Below are 19,661 nucleotides of genomic sequence, written 5' to 3'. Positions count from 1 at the left end.
CATCATCTTGCACCCCAATATCTATCTCTGGGTTTTTATTTTTCATGTTACAGTTTTGTTGGGGAATAATATGGCAATTACAGGACAGCATGGAGAAATGAGATGGGAATTATTAATGAGAAATGGACTGCAAAATCGAGTCAGAGAAGAAAGGAAGCCAGAATCAGCAGTGGATGTTCTGGAGGCGGTGGTGGCTGTTGCAGGAAGATGGTGGCATGGGCACCCTATTGTGGCCTCACTTATGGAGTTCGAGGGCAGTGAAAGTATGATGCTGGTGAACATGCTTTCCTAATACTTGTATAAATTCTAGATTAGGGAAAATCTAAAATATTTCTCTACTAGTGAATCCCACCATCCCACACGTGATGAAAACAGCTTCATTGGTAATCTTCTAGTCATTTTGTTTGAACCAGAAGATCCAGATGATGGATGGTAAGTGGATTTTTTTTATTGATATGGCCCAATGTGTTTGAATTGCTGCAAAGATTAGTGTGTGTGAGTGTGCACACGTGTGTGTGTGTGTGTGTGTGTGTGTGTGTGTGTGAGAGAGAGAGAGAGAGAGAGAGAGAGAGAGAGAGAGAGAGAATTAGCCTGTAGAGTTAACAGAACTTAGGAACTTTCAGCAATAATATTGAGCATTGTTATGTGATTTACTGTGAATGCTGATGAATGTCTGATTTCCCCAGTCTTTTCTGTATTTCAGAAAATAGAATTATTTGTCACAGTGAAAGTTAGGTGTTAAATGTGGCTTGTTTCACTTAGTGTCATAGCATTTGGCTCAGTGAGAGACAAGCATCAATCTGTTTTTAATGTCCACACTGTGGTGCCAACGTGTTTTTACTGTCTCCTCTGAACATGCCACATGCCAGCCTCAGGTAAGATCAGGCGCCCACTATTAGTCCTTTGATTAATACTGGTTGTGATAGTTGTAAAGTTGTGATGTGCTAAGGCTTAGCAATGTTGTTTCATATGTGTGAATGTTTTAACATTTACACAGATTAAAGTATTCATCCATGGGGCCCCTAGCCACCACTGCTCTGGGTGAATTTTTCCTATGTCTGTGTCTATCTGGGACAGTTCTGTCCTTCTATCTTAATTATTGCCGCACAATCTCTCAGAGACCTTTTTGAAGCCACTCACACCTTGATTTGATTTAAACTGGGTTGAAGTATAGATCCGAATGAGAAAGCCTCACATCTAAATACAGGGACCACAGTTGCCAGTTTCTTTACTACATTCTATAAATAAGCACAGAAGCTTCGTTTTTCAAAATGGATCTGGTTTTACATATTGAAAAAGGTCCACTCCCCACAGATGACGACTCCTCCCTGAGGCAGTTGTCATGCCCTTTTCAGGCCTGAAAGTCCACATGGGGCCCTGGTAGCAAACACAGTGGAGTTTTTGCACACTATGGTTCAGCCTAGCACTAGTGCTGGGGCCCAAGCAGGTTCAGACTCACCCACGCCCCTGAGGAATCCCTGTACACTCGTCATTGTTGCCCTGTCCCTTACACATCTCAATACCTAGGCTATTGTGCATAAGGTGGTGGTCATTGTGGCAGCTTCAGTTCCTGGCACCTCTGTTCTGAGAATGCTAGGAGAAGAACACCATGTCCTTCTGGCACCCAGGTACTTGTGGAGTCATGGAACTATAGGAGCCACTGGATGAGATATGTGGGGAGGGAAACAGGGACAGAAGCTCTGGAATGCATCAGTAGGTCTTCCAGGCTCGAGTCCCAGGGCACAGGAATGAGGTTCCTGGGAGCTGGGCTAGATGCTCAGTTGCCCATTAATCCTGGTCCTCCAGCCCCACATTCAGAGAGTCGCAGAGATAAAGGCTAGCCTGGCACCTTTCTGGCCTCCAAGGACCAAACCATCTCACTGCCTCCCAGTTGTAGCAAGCTGGGACTCAGCAGAAGACTGGGACCTTTAGGGGGAACATGGAGGATGCAAGCACCCCCTGCCCGTCGTCTTCCTCATTCCAAAACTACCATGGGGACCTTCCAAGAAGACTCTGACCCAAGAGGCCTTCAGTGACTTGGGGCCCTGTTGTCCTGTTCTCTTACAGAAGGTGGGAGATGCAGAACCAAATTCATGCCTGTGCTGCCCTCTGCTGCTCTGTCTGAAATCTGCTACCATGTAATTTGCTGTTGCCTGTGGCTGGCCAGTGCTGCCTTCAGTGACACAGGACTGACTTTCCAGGACAGAGAGCTATGTCCTCAGTCTGTCCCCCAGCATTCAGTGCTCTGTCCACTTAGATGTCTGGTAAAGATTTCTGGTCTTCAATGCACAGAGATAAAATTCTTGAGAACTCTACGTGTGCTGGCCACCAGGGCCAGCTGGGTGGAATGAGGTCAGGGCTGAGTGAAAGAGGGACCCTATGTTCGAGGAGTTTAGAAGAGAGACAAAGTTCTTCCTGCAGAACAGTGAGACATGCATAGACAAGGAGAAAAGGAATAGGTTTTGGAGGATATAGTGGAAGAGGCTGGCATAGAATGAGGACATTTCAGTTGGTGAATGACATGCAAAAGGCCAAAATGAGCCACTGCCAGCATGGCATGGCGGCGAGAAGCCTGTGACTGTCAGGCTAAGGAAGTTGAGCTTTGTGGTGATGGTAATGGGAAGCCCCAAAATGATGTAGATCAGGGGTGACCCAGAATGTGGAAGAATGAAGAACAGCTTCCCATGTAAAATCTACTTACTGATCATCCTAATGGGGCGGCAGGAGGTGGGGGGGATGCCATAGATGTGAATATCACCAGCTCTAACCTTAGCCATCCTTTCCAGTACCTTGTATACTCCCTTTACTCCCTTGGAGACATTTCTGGGCTTTATTGGTGTCCTTTCCAAGACCTTGACACTAAACATTTTCAAATATTTCAAACAGTTTATTGAGACAAAAGTTCAAAGCTCTATTGTATCTTTGTAGACATAAACCCTTCTTATATTCCACTACACCCTCTCTCCCTTAAAGCATTTCTCTGTAGATGGAATCTTTTTTATGGGACCACTGGCTCCCCAGTAACCACACAGAGATGTATTGTTAATTAGAAATGTTCTGCTGATAGCTTAGGCTTGTTACTAACTAACTCTTTCAACTTAAAAAAAAAAACATATTTCTTATCCGCACCCTATCATGTTGTGGTACATTTTTCAGCATGGCACATTTATCTCCTGCTTTCTCTGTGCCTGGCTGGCAGTCCCACCTTTCTTCTCCCTAATGTTCTTTCCAATATAGAACAGGGGTGAGCCAGGATGTGGAATAATGAGGACCTAACCACGACTTTCTAACAAAGCCAGAAGGAGAAAACCAAGCTCAAAAATGAAGACTCAGCCAACAGAAATTGTCAGAAGTAGGTACCTCCGCCTCCAAGAGTGCCAGAGACACAGAGGAAGCATTTATATTGACCAAGAGAGATCATTTCCCATTACTGGTGTTAGATGGAGTGCCAGGTGTTTAATGGGCCAGAAAGTGGATTTGTTGTGGAGAACAGGAGATAAGGGATAACACTCCTACATGGCTTAGATCCCCATACAGGCACCAGGAGAATCTTGGCACCAATGTTCACGATTAATGCATGGGAACCAATGTCAGGGTTTAGCAGGGGAAGGTACCTTGGCAGGTTGGGGCCAAGGTATTCAGCTCAAAGATCATACCATGCCACAGATCTCATATAAGAGGTTTATTGGGTAAAGAGGAGTCAAAGGCCATCTTAGAGTGGAACACGAGAGAGATAGAGACAGACAGATGACAGACAGACAGGAAGATAGAGAAACCAGAAAATAGAGAGCCATAATGTTGGGAGAGACCTTCTAAAGTGTGTGTGTGTGTGTGTGTGTGTGTGTGTGACATAGGAAAGTACAAAACTTGTAGGGACAATAGAAATGTGCCACACCTGACAGTGGCAGGTGATGACATGTCTGGTGTCTGCTGGCACTGAGTCCCTGAAGGGCAGGTGGATGGAGCACCTGATTTCTAACATCTGGGGTCCACATATGAGAATATGTAGCATTTGCCTCTCTCAGCATATGAGGGAGAGCATAGCCAGAGGCACAGATATCTGGGAGAGTCCAGAGTGGATATGACCAACACACTGAGCCAAGCCATGTGAAGAGAAGGGGGAGGGGAGAGGAAGAGAAGGGAACCAGGAGCAGCAGCCAAGTGGGCAAGAGACCAAAAGGCAAAAAAAAGGGGTGTATAACCAAAATGGCTGGGGTATGTAGGGAAGAACAGCTGGAAAAGTGCAACCGAGCCTCTGACTGGAAAAGTTTAGGATCAGGGGTATAAGCCAACCAGGAAGACTCAGTAACAGGTAGAGATTGAGGAAGACTGGCTGGCTAGAGTCTGCTTTGATATGTTAGTAAACTCCTAGGTTAGATCTTGGTCCTAGGTTTGAGACCTAACAATTTCCAGTTTCATTAATTTCATTATTTCAAATTAATTATTTCAAATTTCATTATTTCATCTTATTTTTCTTTCTTTATTTCTCTTTGTTTTTCTTATTTGTTTGTTTTGCTTTGTCTTGTTGAGTTTTGTTTTTAGATACAGGGTTTCTCTGTGTAGCTCTGGCTGCCCTGAAATTCATTCTGTAGACCAGGCTGGTCTCAAACTCAGAGATCCATCTGCCTCTGCCTCCTGAGTGCTGGGGTCAAAGGCATGTGCAACCACACACAGTACAGATGAATAAAATTCCATCCTGTCTGTGTCCACATTGTTCTTATCCACTCATCAGTCTGTCTATGGACATCTAGGTTAATTCCATTTTCTAGCTTTTGTGAGCAGAGCAGCAATGAATAGGGATATGTAGGTATCTCTGTAGTAGAATATAAAGTCCTTGTGGTATATGTCCAGTAGTGGTATAGCCGGGTCATATGGTAGTTTTTTTTCTAGAAGAGGGCTTTTTTGTTTAAAACAAAATATGCCTGTGTTCTTTATACATTCCAGACACTGACCCTCTGTTGCATTGTGTAGATGGCAAAGATTTTCTCCCATTCTATTTACTACCTTTTACTAGGTTGACAGTTTCCTTTGCTATATAGATCCTTTACCATTTGGTGAAATCCTATTTACTCCAGAAGTCTTATTCTGAAATTCCCTCCTCAGTGCGCCTTTGACTTTCTCTAGTCAAAGTTTACTCTTGACTTTCCTCTAGCACTTTCAGAGTTTCAGGACTCCATCTACGGTAAGTTAGTTTCTGTGGGGGATGAGAGTTAAGCCTTTAGTCTCATTCTTTTACACATTGAAATAAAGTTTTCCCAGTTAATCAAAACTAATAATGTATAAAAAAACTTAATGGAAACCCATTTGTTTGTAAGCTAATTACATATACATTTTTTAAAGGAGATTGACTGGAGGTACCCTGCATGGTTCCCTCCCATGGTTCTCTTTGAAGACAGGTGGTATTAAATGAAAATCTCAGTGCCAGGTGGGGGATACTACCCTATGAGTTATTGCTCATGGTAGACCCAGAGCTCCCCCAAACAACATGGCTATTTCCATGGCTCATGGTATCATAACTAGATAGGAAGGCCTATTGCTAAAGACGCCTCACACTTCAGTTGCAGAATGTAGAGAAACAAAGTTTTAACTAAAAATGTTCCTCCCTGCTAGCTAGCTTTCTTGGTGTCAGAAAGAAGGTGCCATGCAGGCCACTGGGGAAGAAAAATATATCAGTAGTCTTATTCATCAATGGAACTTGCATTCTATAATACTGATTTGTCAGGCAAGACAAACACACTGGTGCAATAATGGCATGAAGTTAACCAACGAGTTTCTGATTGGATTCAAGACCTGCTCACAGCAAGGAATTCTTGCTTGGTACAGTAAGCCTGATCTCATGATTCAGGAGGTCATAGATCCTGATGGGAACAAAGCCATAGCTAAAGAGCTATTGATGGTTACTGGGAAAGAGAGTCGGTGTTTTCAGGGATACACCCCCTGAGAAGCTATAACTTATTGTCCTAAATCTATCCACATACAGGCAATAATAAGCAGCACATGACATGTGTCCCCTTTAGTGTTGCTGAAGGCACAGAGATAAATTGTTTACCTAGATCTATTCTCTTGCAACACCTTAGGTTCCTGGATCAGCAGGGATTTCCTGAGGCTAATCATTCACCAAGCTTTGTCCTGGGAGAGTGACCACCTTGTGGGAAACAGGCTGATCCCCTACAGACAGTGATCAAGGAGCCCACACCTCCACTAAGACTTCTGAATCCTGCATCTATCTGGTCTACCCCAGCTCTTCCTCTATTTGGAACTACAGCTCACGTCAACACCTTGAAATTAGCTTGGGTTCACTGCCTGCTTTATCTCTTCTACTCTTTGCCTTTCAACACTTCGATCTCTTTGACTGGAATACTAGGGATGAGTGGCGAGCCAAATCTGTTGGAACCACTGCCCCAGGCTTTAGACCTAAAACTCTGACTTTACACAATCTCTTGTCATCTGGTCTCCTCAGTGCACAGAGATGTGCTCTTGAAGTTCCTCTATCCATCAATGTCTGAATCTTGCAGAAAACTCACAGGAGGGAAGACTAGAGTTGGTGCCACACTCAGAGCCTGGATGAACTTGTGTCCCCGCCATTGTCCCTTTTTATGGTTGATTCATTCCTGCAGAAACCATTCACTAGTTTTCTAAAGTTTCCCATAGCCTCACCTTGACACTCAAATATGAGTAAGGCTTTTAAGGTATAACATATGGCCCTTCTTTGCATTTCACAGTCTGACATTCCACTGTGTTAATGTATTAGTCTGCCTTTCTGCTGTTGACCTTTCTACTGTCAGCTTGCTTTTGTAGACTCAAGTTATTGAACATTTGGAGGGTGGAAAGTTCCTTATCCTTACATAGCTATCAGAGTTTCCCCTTAGAGACAATAGAGTTGAGTTTAGTGTCAACACTATTCTGTCACCCATGATAAATGCCATGGACACTTCATACTTGGATTTGATAAGATTCTGCCCAGGTAGAATGCTCTCCATTAGCAGCAGGAAACATCACAGAGCTATGGGATGCCATTGAATGAGAATCCTAAGGCCACACAAATACAAAAATGGAAATAGACACAGTGAATAGTAAATAAATAGAAACTGGAAATGTTCCAAACGCTTGGATATAACTAAGTCCTTTTCCTAGTTGCTAGAAATGATCACATCTTCAGAATTGTCTAGATCTGAATAACTACTGACAGATTTAGTCAAATGTGTAAATACTCCTCAGGAGCCCCTGGGTCAAAGGACTTAAGACATTTTCTTAGTCAAGACTAAGATTTCATCCCCACCCCCCACCCTCATCTGCACTGAGTTTTGAATTTGATTTAGAGAAAACAACTTCCTTTTGTATATCAAAGAAAAGTAGCATAATTTTAAATATGATTGTTTCTCAATGAACCTATACTGCTGAAAATGGCACACGAAGAAAATAAGCATGTTTTTACTGTCACTGCATACGGCTTGTGAATTTGCAGCAACACTAAAAACTCATTCCAGGAACAGAACTCAAAAGACAAATGCCTCTTTCAGGATGAGCATTCTTCTTTTAGTGTTAGATACTAGAATTCTATGCAGTGATGGATGGGGGACATTTTTCTCTTATAGCCTAAAGGGTAAAATTCTCCAGAGTCCTCCTAATCATTCTCTTTTTTTTCCCCAAAGAAATTCATTGCAAGCTAGTACATTTATTATTCTCTTGAATATACTTGGCCGCCAATTACAAGAAAATGTATTATAAAAATGATTGCTTTCGTCCTCATTAACTAACTATTAGGAGGAAAATGATAGTAATCATTCATCATTTTATTAATTCTATAACAGCATTTCTAATGGATCCCCTCATTGAGTTACAGATAGGAAAGCATTTCCCTCCTTATTTTCTAGTGAATTAGGCAGCACTTGAACACAAAGGATTCTCCCACTACAGCACAGCACAGTATTTCCACTGAAAAAGGAGCCGCTTCAGCATCTGGGAGGAAAATTAAACCTAGCCTTCCTGTGGTTCCCTCTCACAGGCTTTGTAGAAGACTTAATTGAGCCTGGCACTCCCTCCTGGCTTTCTGACACAAAGCTCACTGTTTATTCCTTTTTTGAGTGATTGCAAGGAAGCAATCAGATTAGGAAGCATCCTGCAGGTTATGTGCCATAAGTGTGAAAGGAAAGAAAAATACTCTCAGACATCTGCCTAAACCTATAAGACTGGACAGGGCCTATGAGGAGACTGGCACCTGGTCCTAGTACAAATGGAATCTGTCTCCCCACTCCTATTCATCATCTGTTGCTATAGCACAGTCTCAGTATTTACTATTATATATACATATGTGTCATATGTATGTGTTCATGTATACAGTGTTTACCTGGGAGCTTAACTTACGGTCACTCCTCTTCATATTACTGACTGACACTTGCTTCAGGGCTCATACATCATGGTTGAGTTTATGACTACAGTCTGTTTTCATCCTCATTGATAACTTGGGAGTGGACTAACACCAGGGTGCTCTAGCAGGTCTGAAAGGAATAGGGATATATTTTGCTAAGTTTCTCAGCTGCCTTTTAAATTCGGTAGTGGTGAGCCAGCTCTACCCAGATCAATATAATCTAGTCACTGCGTGCCATGTGAGCACAAAGAACACCGGCTATACAGATGAACTGCTCTTCCATCTCAGACCCATGCTGGGAGAACGATTGCTAATGTGACTGGAAAGACATGATGGGAAGAAGGTTGCAACCAGGAAGAAGTTTGGAGGTTGCTTGGGATATGAATTGGTTAAAAGTGAGGTTAATTGTGAACAAGTGGGACTGTTAGGATAAATTCAATGGGCAACATCAGATTTACTCTGAGAGGACTGTCACACGTAACTTGGGTGGGGCTCAGAAGCCCAGGATCTCCTTAAGGACTGAGGTCACCCACCTGCCTGCACCACCACAGTTTCCCACAGAAAGTGCTTGAAGACAGTGGAGAAAGTGCATCTCTAATAAGTTCTGAGATACTATTGATGTGGGTGGGACAGGAGCCATACCCTGAGAAGCCCTAAGAATATGAATACGTTATTAGAATACAAGGCCTAATGGAGCAGAGGAGATGGTGCAGCAGTTGCTGCTCTTGTAGAGGTATCTGATTTGATTCCCAACGCCCACATGGTGGCTCACAACCACCAGTAACCCCCAGTTCCAGGGACACAGCAACCTCTTCTCTACTCCACAGGCATCAGACGTGCACATGGGGCACATACACACATGAAAGCAAAATATTCATATACATAAAATAAAAATAATTTTTAAGAGAATAGACATCTGAAAAGATGAATGAAGCCTGATTGTAAATGGCTTTGAAAGGAGTTTGTGGTTTATTGTTTAGGTTCTGAAAATTGCTGAAATGTTTTCAATGAAACTGGGGTAGAAGCTGTACTAAAAATACCTTGAAAAAGAAAGGCTTATTGAATATTTTAATGGTATAAAAGTCAAGTCTTTGGTTCCTTTAAAGGGTTGCAAGAGCTGTATTAATGAAGTGGGATGATGCAATCACTCCATTAGCCCGACTTGAAATATCTGTGGTACACAACTCCTTGATATACAGCCAAAGATAGTAAGTACATCCTGCTACACAGATGCTTGCTCAGCTAGAAAATGGAAACAACATAAATGCCCTTCAACTGATGGATGGATATGGTGCGTATACACAATAGAATTCTATTCAACTCTAAAGAAAGAATGAGATTGTGAAGGTTGCAGGTAAATGGGTGGAACTAGAAAACTACACCGAGGCTGGGAGGTGGTGGCACATAACTTTAGTCCCAGTACTTAGGAGGCAGAAGCAGTTGGATCTTTGTGAGTTGGAGGACAGCCTGCTCTACAGAGTGAGCTCCAGGATAGTCAAGGCTGTTACACAGAGAAACCCTGTCTTCAAAAACAAACAAGAAAAGAAAACTACACTGAGTGATGTAACCCAGACCCAGAAAGACAAACATTGCAAGCTCTCCCTTCTTTGCAGATCCTATCTCTAAACCTTTAGATGTGAGCGTACAAACTGAAATAACCACAGAAACCAGGAAAGTTAAAACAGCTCATAAGGGGCAGGGAGAAACAGCTCAGGAGAGGAGGCTCTTAGGACACAGGTGCTATGAAGGAGAAAAGAAAATAGAAGGCTCCTTAAATAGGAAAAGGGAGAGGAGGGCCAGACAGAGGGAGGAGGGATAAAGAACATTAAAGATTATTGAAAACACAAGGAGAAATATTAGTTCATATTTTTATTTAAAATGCATATAAATTATATGTGTAATATACTTTACATATAAATGATTCAAGTGAAGTTAAATCACTTGTAGTAATAACACTTCCTCCAAGATTCATAAATACCTAACGAAAACCCCAGTGTCAGCCATGGGAAACCTCCTTTCAAATCATTGGTCAAGGGAGTCCAGGAGACTCCCAAAACAATTGCCTTCATCATTGGTTACCCCCCAGGACTTAAAGTTAAGACCTTATTGTTGAAGACTCCACACACTTCAAAGCTCAGGATTTGGAAGAATCTAGGTGGGACTAACCTGGAAGCCTCTGCCCCAAGAACTAGATAGCTCTTATGTTATAGGAAGATGCTGCTGAAGAAGATAATTAAAAAATGACCAGCATGATATGATACTCCCAAGGGTGATTAGTGATAATTTTATCTGATGGGGTAAATATCAGCTACCTAATTGGATCTAAGGCCAATTCAATAAGAGGGAATTTGAAGACCAAGTGGTAGAGATGGACACATACACACACACAAACACACACACACACACACACACACACACACACACACACTTGCCCTGGGGTGGGGTGGAGGTGAGGATGGGGCAGGATGTGAGGGACATGAGCCACCTGGCTCTTAGCAGCATAGGAAGGTCTAGTGCCATTATGGTGAACAAATGGTACAGGAGGGAGAGAGAGGCAGAGAAGTTCATGTCCTGTGGAGAGCAATGGGTCTTAAGAGGTGAAGGCAGTGAGGAACCTGCTGATGTGGGAAACCAGCTTGCTGCCTAGGCCACGCTGCAATGTCAAGTCTGGGTCTGTGGACCTGCCACAACTGCAGTCTGTGTTCCTGTCCATGGCTCTGTTACCACTGAAGGCCGTTAGGATGCCAGGGGCTGCCACATGTGACCACATTGGTGCCCAAGGGTAATGTCACTACAGGGGCCATTCTGATCTAAGTGGCCTGGGCTGCCTCCTGGGGCCATGGAGATGTCTGGACTTGAGCTGCAGCTGAGAGCCATGCCTGGGATGTATGGTTCTATCACAGCCCGGGTCTGTGTTGATATCAATGGCTCCTGTTGCCTGAAGCCTGTGGATGCCTGGGGTCTAAGTCCCACCTGGAACTGTGCTGGTCTATGAAGGCTACCCTGCAGCCAGGTGATGCTGATCTGAGTGGCCTCTGCTACAACCTAGGACCATTGTGGCATCCAGACTGGGGCTGCTGCTGAGGACCACGTCTGGGTCCATGGTCCCACCACAGCTGGGTTTGTGTTAAGTCCATGACCCATGTTTCCATGTTTCCAAAAGCCACACAGATGCTTGGGATCTGAGCTACAACCTATGGCTGTGTTGGGGACTAAGGGACATGCTGTGGCAAGAGCCATGCAATTCTAAGTGGCCTGAACTGCCACCAGTGGCCAGAGTGTCAACTGGTCCTGAGCTGTGGCCAGGGAATGTGTCTGGGTGCTTGGCCCTGCCACAGCCAGGATCTGTATGGAGGTTTGTGGTTTCTGTTGCCATTTGGGGTCAGGTGACTGCTCAGGGTCTGTACTACCACCTAGGGCCATGTTGGAGTCTAGGAACCACACTGCCGATGGACCCACGCCTACCTGAGAGGTCTGTGCTGCCAGTGGGGCCATGGTGACATCTGGGCCCAAGCTGCAGCTGATGGCCATGTCTGGGTCTGTGGTCCTGCCACAGCTGGGGTCTGTGTTGATGTCCATTGTCTGTGTTACCACAGGAGCCCATGTGAACCATGTGTTATTCAACCAAGCACAAGGGCCTCACTGAGCTGGCCTCATTCCTCACTGGCTCCAGGAGTGCTGCAGCCCACTCACTGCAGTTCTGGCTCTGCCATGCACCCCAGGGCAGTGGTTCCAGTGACCCAGACTGACCAACTCAGCTGCCACCACTCAGGCACACATCCAAGGCTTTGAGCTGGCACACCCCAGTGTCTATCCCCTCTATGACCCACTAGAGTACATGAAGGGACTGATTCTGTGGAACTATAGCTACATGATCTCCATAACTCAGGGCAACAGCCCTGATATCCTGTCAGAGAGGAGTTTCAGTGGTTCAGTATTGATAGTGTACCAGAAGCCAGAGGCCTTGAACCTGATCAACAATTCATTACATAATGAATGTTTGCAAGTAAAGTTGTTTGAACAAAAGATACACACGGCAGCTCCCAATGCCACTAAGACGAATGAAGAAGTGATGGAGACAGAGGAGCGTTTTCTTTTTCTGTTTGTTTTGTTTTGTTCTGTTTGCTTTTTTGTTTGTTTTTAAATTGATGTTGATATTTTTATTAGTATTTTATCTACTTTATTTCATTTTATTTATCTTATTTTTTATTTCTTTTTTAGTTTTTCTTTGTTGGGAGGGCATTACAAGGGTAAGGGGCAGATACAGAGGGACTGAGAGATGAGTGGGATTGGGACTCATGATGTAAAATTCCCAAATAATCAATAAAAAAAGTTAAAAAAAAAAAAAAACGAGGGCTGTTGTAGAGAGGGAGGAGGGATGAGCAAAAGAGTCAAGACCGTGCTGGAGAAACGTACAGAACCAGTTGACCTGACCTAGTGAGAGCACATGGACCCCAGTTGTAAAGCTGGGGATCCAACATTGGACTGAACCAAACTCTCTGCATGTGGGTGCCACTTAGGAGGCCTGGGCAGTCTATGGTACCTCTCACAATGGAGCCAGTATTTATCCCTAGTGCACAAATGGACTTTGGGAGCCCATTCCCTGTGGAGGGATACTATTTTAGCCCAGATACATGGAGGAGGGCCTAGGTCCTCCCCCAAATAATGTGAGACTTCGATGATCCCCATGGAAGGCCTAACTGTCCTTGGGGAGCAGGTGAGGGGTGGGTTGGAGGCATTGGTAGGAAGCATGGGAAGATGGGAGGGAGAGGGAACAGTGGAGGATTGCTATGTAAAATGACTGTTTCTAAATTAAAAAAAGAAAAAAGAAGAAGAGGGAATTCATGTCTGGTACTGTAAACCTATCTAACATCTGTGACTGATAAGGTCTTGGACCCCAGCAAAGAATCTACTACTGCCAAGTTTCTAAACTAGTATATTTTCCAACTGAATTCTAAAAAATATCCTCATATCCACAGAAAAGTGAACAACTGGCTGAGGATGCCCATTCCCAGTCTCCCCTAAGGTTCAGAGGACATCGTGGAAGAAGGGATGGGATGATTAAGAGCCAGGACATCTGGTATTAGATAGTGTCTTCTAGATATTTCAAGGAGTTGTACCAATATTAACAGATTTCTGTTACAGATGGTTCTTTCCTCCAGCCTGGTCCCACAGCCCCATCAGGCCCAAATGAACACACAAATACTATATGAGTTATAAAACTTTTGGCTGATGATTATGGCTTCTTATTTGGCTAGCTCTGTCTTAATTACTAACCCATTTCTATCAATCTATGTATTGTCACGAGGCTGTGACTTACCCAGTAATATCTGGCATGGTGTTACTCCTTTGGAAGCATCGAGACTCTGGAGGGCTCCCTGTCCTACCTCTTCCAGAATTATCCTTATAATCTGGATATATAATAGGTGCTCCTCATCGCACCTATCTTCCTGCCTTATTGGCCAACAGTGTTTTATTCATCAACCAATAAGAGACACACATACACAAGGACCACCCCATCATCTCCTCCTTTTTGTCTAAATAAAAAGAAAAGTTTTAACTTTAATATACTAAAATTATATATAGCAAACCAGTTATAAATTAAGAACTATAGTTACAATATTTATTTCATTAACATTTAGCAAGATTTAAAGAAAATACTCTATCATCTATCCTATCTTTGTGAGTCTAAAGTCTTATATGTAACATCTTTTATCATAACTAAGGAAAACCATAACCGTGACTATCTGTCTTCAGCTCCATTGAAGACCTCAGAAGGATAATAGATTTCCACGATCAAGACCTGCACAGTGATACCAGTAGTTGACATGCCAGTTGGGGTTGGACAAAATCCCAAGAGGCCCTGCCCCTAGATGAAGATAATACATCAACACACTAATTCCTACAAAGAGAATTACTTAATAAACTTATTGCATCTTCTAATCTTTTTCAAGGTCACATTCCATGCTTTCATTCTTATAGGTAGCATCCAAAATGTCCCTGAAATGGCATGTGCTAAAGGCTTGGGCACTATTGGGAGGTGATACAAACTTTAGGATATAGAGCACAGTTGGAAGAAGTAGATCACAAGGGAGTATCTTTGAAAACTATGTTCATTTGACCCTGCCTGTCTGCCTCCCTTCCTCTATGCCTCATCTTCCAAGCACCCATTCCTGATTCATCCCATTTTGGGCTCAGTCCAACAGCTCACCAATCACCTACATGGACAGGAAATGAAGCAAGTGCCCTACACTCATCTTATATGGGGCTTGTGATAACTGTATTCAGTCTGTAGACATTTGATACTATGGAATTTTGAATTATCCTCCTGCTCATTTTAGGTCTCAGCTAATGAATAGCCTAATTAGCCCAAATCTCTTTTTAACTCTATAATACTTCGTGAATTTCACTTGTTTTGATGAGGCATGCATTCCTGTTGGCCTCTGGCGGCCAACTATTTCAGTTTTCTATGGCTGCATAAGCAGCTTCCCTAGTATTCAATGGTTTTGTATAAACATGGTCTCTCCACTCACAGGTCTGATATCTCACAGCCCTGCCTCTCTCTGTCCTCCCCTCACTCCCTCCCTGCCTTGTTCCCTCTCAGACTCACTCATCTTTGGATGTGGTTTAGGTTTCTAATGTATGAAGACTGTGGGATACATGGGTTCCTGGCTTCTTAGGAGGAAATATTCTAAGAGACAGGTGCTACTAGCCTTGTAAGTCATGGCTCTGAAGCTAGTACATCTTCCCTTCAGGCAAATTCTAGTTAAGAAGTCATAGGTCTGCCCAAATTCAACAGTAATGGATTTAGACTCAACCTCTCAATCAGAACAGTGACAAAGCATTTGAAGCCATCTTTAATTTGCTGTTTTCCCTTCCCTTCAGTGTCTCCACAGCTTTAAGAACTGATAAGACTCTTGCTGCATTTGACTGAAACATCAGGACCAACATTACAGTTCCAGCACCACAGAGCTATTAATCTTCTATATGATTTTTTTTACACTCTGGCTACACCCTTGGGCACAGCATTGAGCTGCCCAGATGACTAGGTTGGGAGTAAACATTACTCTTTGTTGCCCTTCTGATCTAGAGACTTGGTAGCATTTAATAACCTGCTTTGGAGAAGGAAATAGTGTAAATACCAACACAATGCACAGCGATTGCCTGACACAGCATCCATCATCTCCATTATTATTCATCTCTTTCTTCATTATTCCACAAATATATGTTGAGTAGCAGGTGCTGAAGGGATATTGATGAGAGAAAACAGATGTGTTTGTTATGGAGCTCATGGTCTATTGATGGTCTAATTAAATAATCACACAAAACAATATAAAGTTAGAACTGTGATTGGTGGTTTTACAGTAAAGAAGCAGTGTGGTAGTTTGAATGTAATTGCCCCCATAATCTCACAGGGAATGGCACTATTAGGAGGTGTGGCCTTGTTGAAGTAGGGGTAGCCATGATGGAGGAAGTGTGTCAGTGGGGGTGGACTTTGGGGTCTGTTATGCTCAAGATACCACCCAGTGTGACAAATATACTTCCTGTTGCCTACATATCTCCATTTAATATCTCCTCCAGCACCATGTCTATCCACAAATGGCCATGCTCCCAGCCATGATGATAAAGCTCTGAACTGTAAGTGAGCAACCACCTCAAATGTTTTCCTTTAAAAGAGTTGACATGGCCATGGTGTCTCTTCACAGCAATAGAACCCCTAACTAAGACAGGCAGCCATATGAAATTGATGTTTGACCTAGTCATTTAAAAAGTGGCACCAAAATTGATACAGAAAGAAAAAATCTTTGGCTAAGGTAAGGAAAGAGGGATGAGCGTGTGATCCCAGGGTAAGGGAATTGCTTTCCCAAGAGCCCTGGAGAAAGCAAGGCTCCTTCAAATAACTGGAAGAAGGCTGGTGTCCCTCCAACACTAATCTAATGGTGTAGGTGCTCTGCTCTTTATAATAACTCTATTTTGCAGATGAAGAAAATAAAGTCCAGAAACCAACTAAGATAACCTGGTAATAATAGCACAGCCAGAGCATGAACAGGACCCTTCTCACTTCCCAGTTTCTCCTCCTCTCTAGAAAGCTTGAAACAAGTCCATTTTTTTATTTGTTAGCTTTCATTTTATGTAAGAAGGATAAAAATGAAGCACAGACAGTTTACGAAGAATATAGCCAAACAAGAAGCTGAGCCACTATAACAGAAAGCCCAGAGGAGGTGCAGGAAGACATGACCTAAGGATATGAGGTCAGAAGACTTGAATGGGTGACCAAAACCTAAATGACAAAATGTGGTGGCGAAGTCCAGTATTAGTGTCCTAGATTTGAAACAAGTATGGGTTTATCAGTCACCCTGTCTCCTTACAGCAGAATATGATCTGGCACCAGGGCAGTCTGCTCTGTCACTCTTGCTCTCCAATGGTCTTTAGGGCTAGAATCAGTGCTCTTCTGAGTAAAGGAGTGCCACTTTATCCTCTTTGCATAGGATTGCTGGATGGACTCCGTGCCTCTTTAAGTTCCTGGTGACTCCTAAAGTAGCAATTCCTGTGATTTGTGGTGAATCACAGGGTTGGGCAAAGTGAATTTGGGGATATTAATATTTCAAGAAGAAAAAGTTCCCAGGAAATTAGTACATTTGGAAATCAATTTTTAAGTCTGTATTATATGAAAGTTCCCAGCAGAAAAGGCATGAAACCCATATCATGACTGTGAGGAGACAAAACTAGAGGGCTACACTGTACCCCAGGCAGTGAGATTGAAAGGTCAAAGTGGATGCTCAGCCTGTGTATAAAGAAGGTTGAGGGAATGACTAAGAAAGTCATCCCTGAACAATTCTAGACTGAAGACCCTAGCTCTGTGTGCATCAGAACAGATACAAAAGAGGGTCAGGTGATCTCAGGTCCCACCCTGGAGAATGCCATCTAAAAGAGTAGCTACGTGGGCCTGGCTTCCGGGAGTGCCATTATTCTGACTTGACCTGTTAGGTCTGCAAAGGGGCTGACTCCCCTGTGTGTAGTCAGGGAGTTAGAAAATTCAAAGGATTGAGAAGGGAATAAAAGCTCAGCAAACAGCTATGGAAAATGTAACTCTCTAGATGCTTCTAACCCACATGAATTCAATGATCTTAGAGACAGGGAGGACCTGGAGACATGAATTCTTTGTATGTTTGTGTATGCCTTCGAGGACAGGCATGACTTCAGATGTTACTCAGATGTTTGCCACCTTGTTAGGAACTCACTGACTCAATTGTCTGCCCAGCAAATGCCAGGGCTCCTCCTAACCTCTATCCATCCTATGCTGAGATGCAAGAATATGCACGTGTGTTTGAAGAAGCAAACTTAGCTCCTCCGGCTTCTGCAGCAAGCCTTTGCGTGACTAGGCCATCTCCTCCAGGCCTATGAGTTTTTCATGTATTGCTCTGGATCTGGTCAGTGATCTGGGGTCTGGGACCCAGATCAGAGGATCCGGGCAGTGAATCAAGTTAAGAATTCAAAGAAATGTGTTCACATCTGACTGCAACTCTATGAAGCAGCCCAAGTTAGATCCATCTGAGGCAATTTAGAGTACTGGTGGAGATTACAGTGAATTGTTTTAACATGCTAAATTTGGAATCATTCTGTGGGAACAGAGAACTGAAACACAGTCTCAAACTTCAAGAATCTTGTTCTGATTGACTAGGAGCTCTTTTAAGTCCCTTATGACCCACGTCCCTTCCATCTTGTGCCATCCCCATCTTTTGGAACACCTGTGGAGAGATCATGAAGGATCATGAATGGGAGGTCTCTACAGACCTAGCACTTCCACCTGCATTTTATTGGGCAGAGCTCATTTGCATGCTTATACTTGACCCCAGGGAAGTCTGGGAAATGTAGTCTACCTGTGAGTTAACTGTATAACAGTCAATCTCTGTGTCACAAACTAATGTTTCTCCTAAGAAACGTCTAGGTGTGAGGTAATAGCAACCATGTGACAAAAATATTAGAACGTGTCAATCTGTTCTATTTTCATGCCCCTTTGTAACAACTGGCCTTTGTAACAACTACTCACCACCAGAAGTGACAGCTGGGGCTGGGAGGAAACAGCCTTGCAACTTGTGGAAACACTTTCTGTTGCTCTTCTGGTTCCTGATTCACATTTCCTACACTGAGTCCAGCTCTGTTCGGCTTTTTCGGATGTTGTCCTCTTTGCCATGCTGAAGTTGATGGTTTGGTTTGTCTCTGAAGTCTAATTATTGTCTGTCTTGGCATCTTTTTGCTTCAACTCCAGGTCCTGGTGATTCAAGTTACTTTTATTACTTCCATCTCTAATTGCCCTTTGCATTGTAATATATATGGATGAGATACCCAAATGAATTCTAGCCACTTGCAGGGTTCTGAACAAATTGCCTCCTTTCCTTTTTCCTCTTTCAGTGAGACATGACAGTCTCAGTGTTGCAGGAGAGCTGCTGTGGAGGATGAAGTAATAATTCAGGGTTTAAAAACAGTCCTCACATGCACAAGCCAGCTCTTAGATAACAGCTCCCTATCCCCTACAATTATCTTCTTGTTTTCCCAGGCATCCTTTATTCTCCTAGACTGCTTAGTACTTATTTTTAACCCAGTGTTATCTCTCCAAAATGCCCAGGAGTTATGATGATGTTTCAGGGTAGAAACAGCCTCCATTTTCAAGCTCCCTTCAGTCCTCCTGCTAGTTAAGGGAGAGTGCCTGACCTGTTAGCTTCTGAAGACAGACACTCTTGCTTGTCATTATTTTCTCCAGTGCCAAACACAATTCCACTACGTGGCAATTAATGATAGATGCTGAATGGCTCCAGAAAACCTTCTCTCTGCGCCAGACCACAGCTAATTGGGGAAAACAAAACATTTTCAAATATACGAATTCAGCTTGTGAGCTACACTGGCATACTTACGCATAGACAGTTATCTCAAAGCTGTGGCCAAAGTGTGTGGAGAAAGGAATGTTTCCATTCACTCCACTTTTCTTGCTTTCAATTCTGGCTACTTTAAGTCACACTAAACTAGAAACTCTGATATTAGGTAATTGTTCAGTGTCCCTTGTTAGTCTTTCCTCAGTGTAAAAAGCATTGTATTGATGCTACAACTCAACAATCCCAGTAATTGAAATCCACATGGGCACTGCCTACTGCAGCTGCCTAGGGAAGGGATCTTCACAGGCAACCTCATGTTGCTGTAAGCACCTGTCCCATCCACAGACTCCCATACAGGTGCACACAGGTAAGATACCTGGGTCACATGAAGAATGTTCTGGAAGCTTCTTCCCAGACCAGCT

This window comes from Cricetulus griseus, chromosome 6, assembly GCF_003668045.3.
Source record: "Cricetulus griseus strain 17A/GY chromosome 6, alternate assembly CriGri-PICRH-1.0, whole genome shotgun sequence".
NCBI classification, from domain to species: domain Eukaryota; kingdom Metazoa; phylum Chordata; class Mammalia; order Rodentia; family Cricetidae; genus Cricetulus; species Cricetulus griseus.
The sequence above is the reverse complement of the archived record's forward strand: the minus strand, read 5'-3'. Positions refer to the sequence as shown.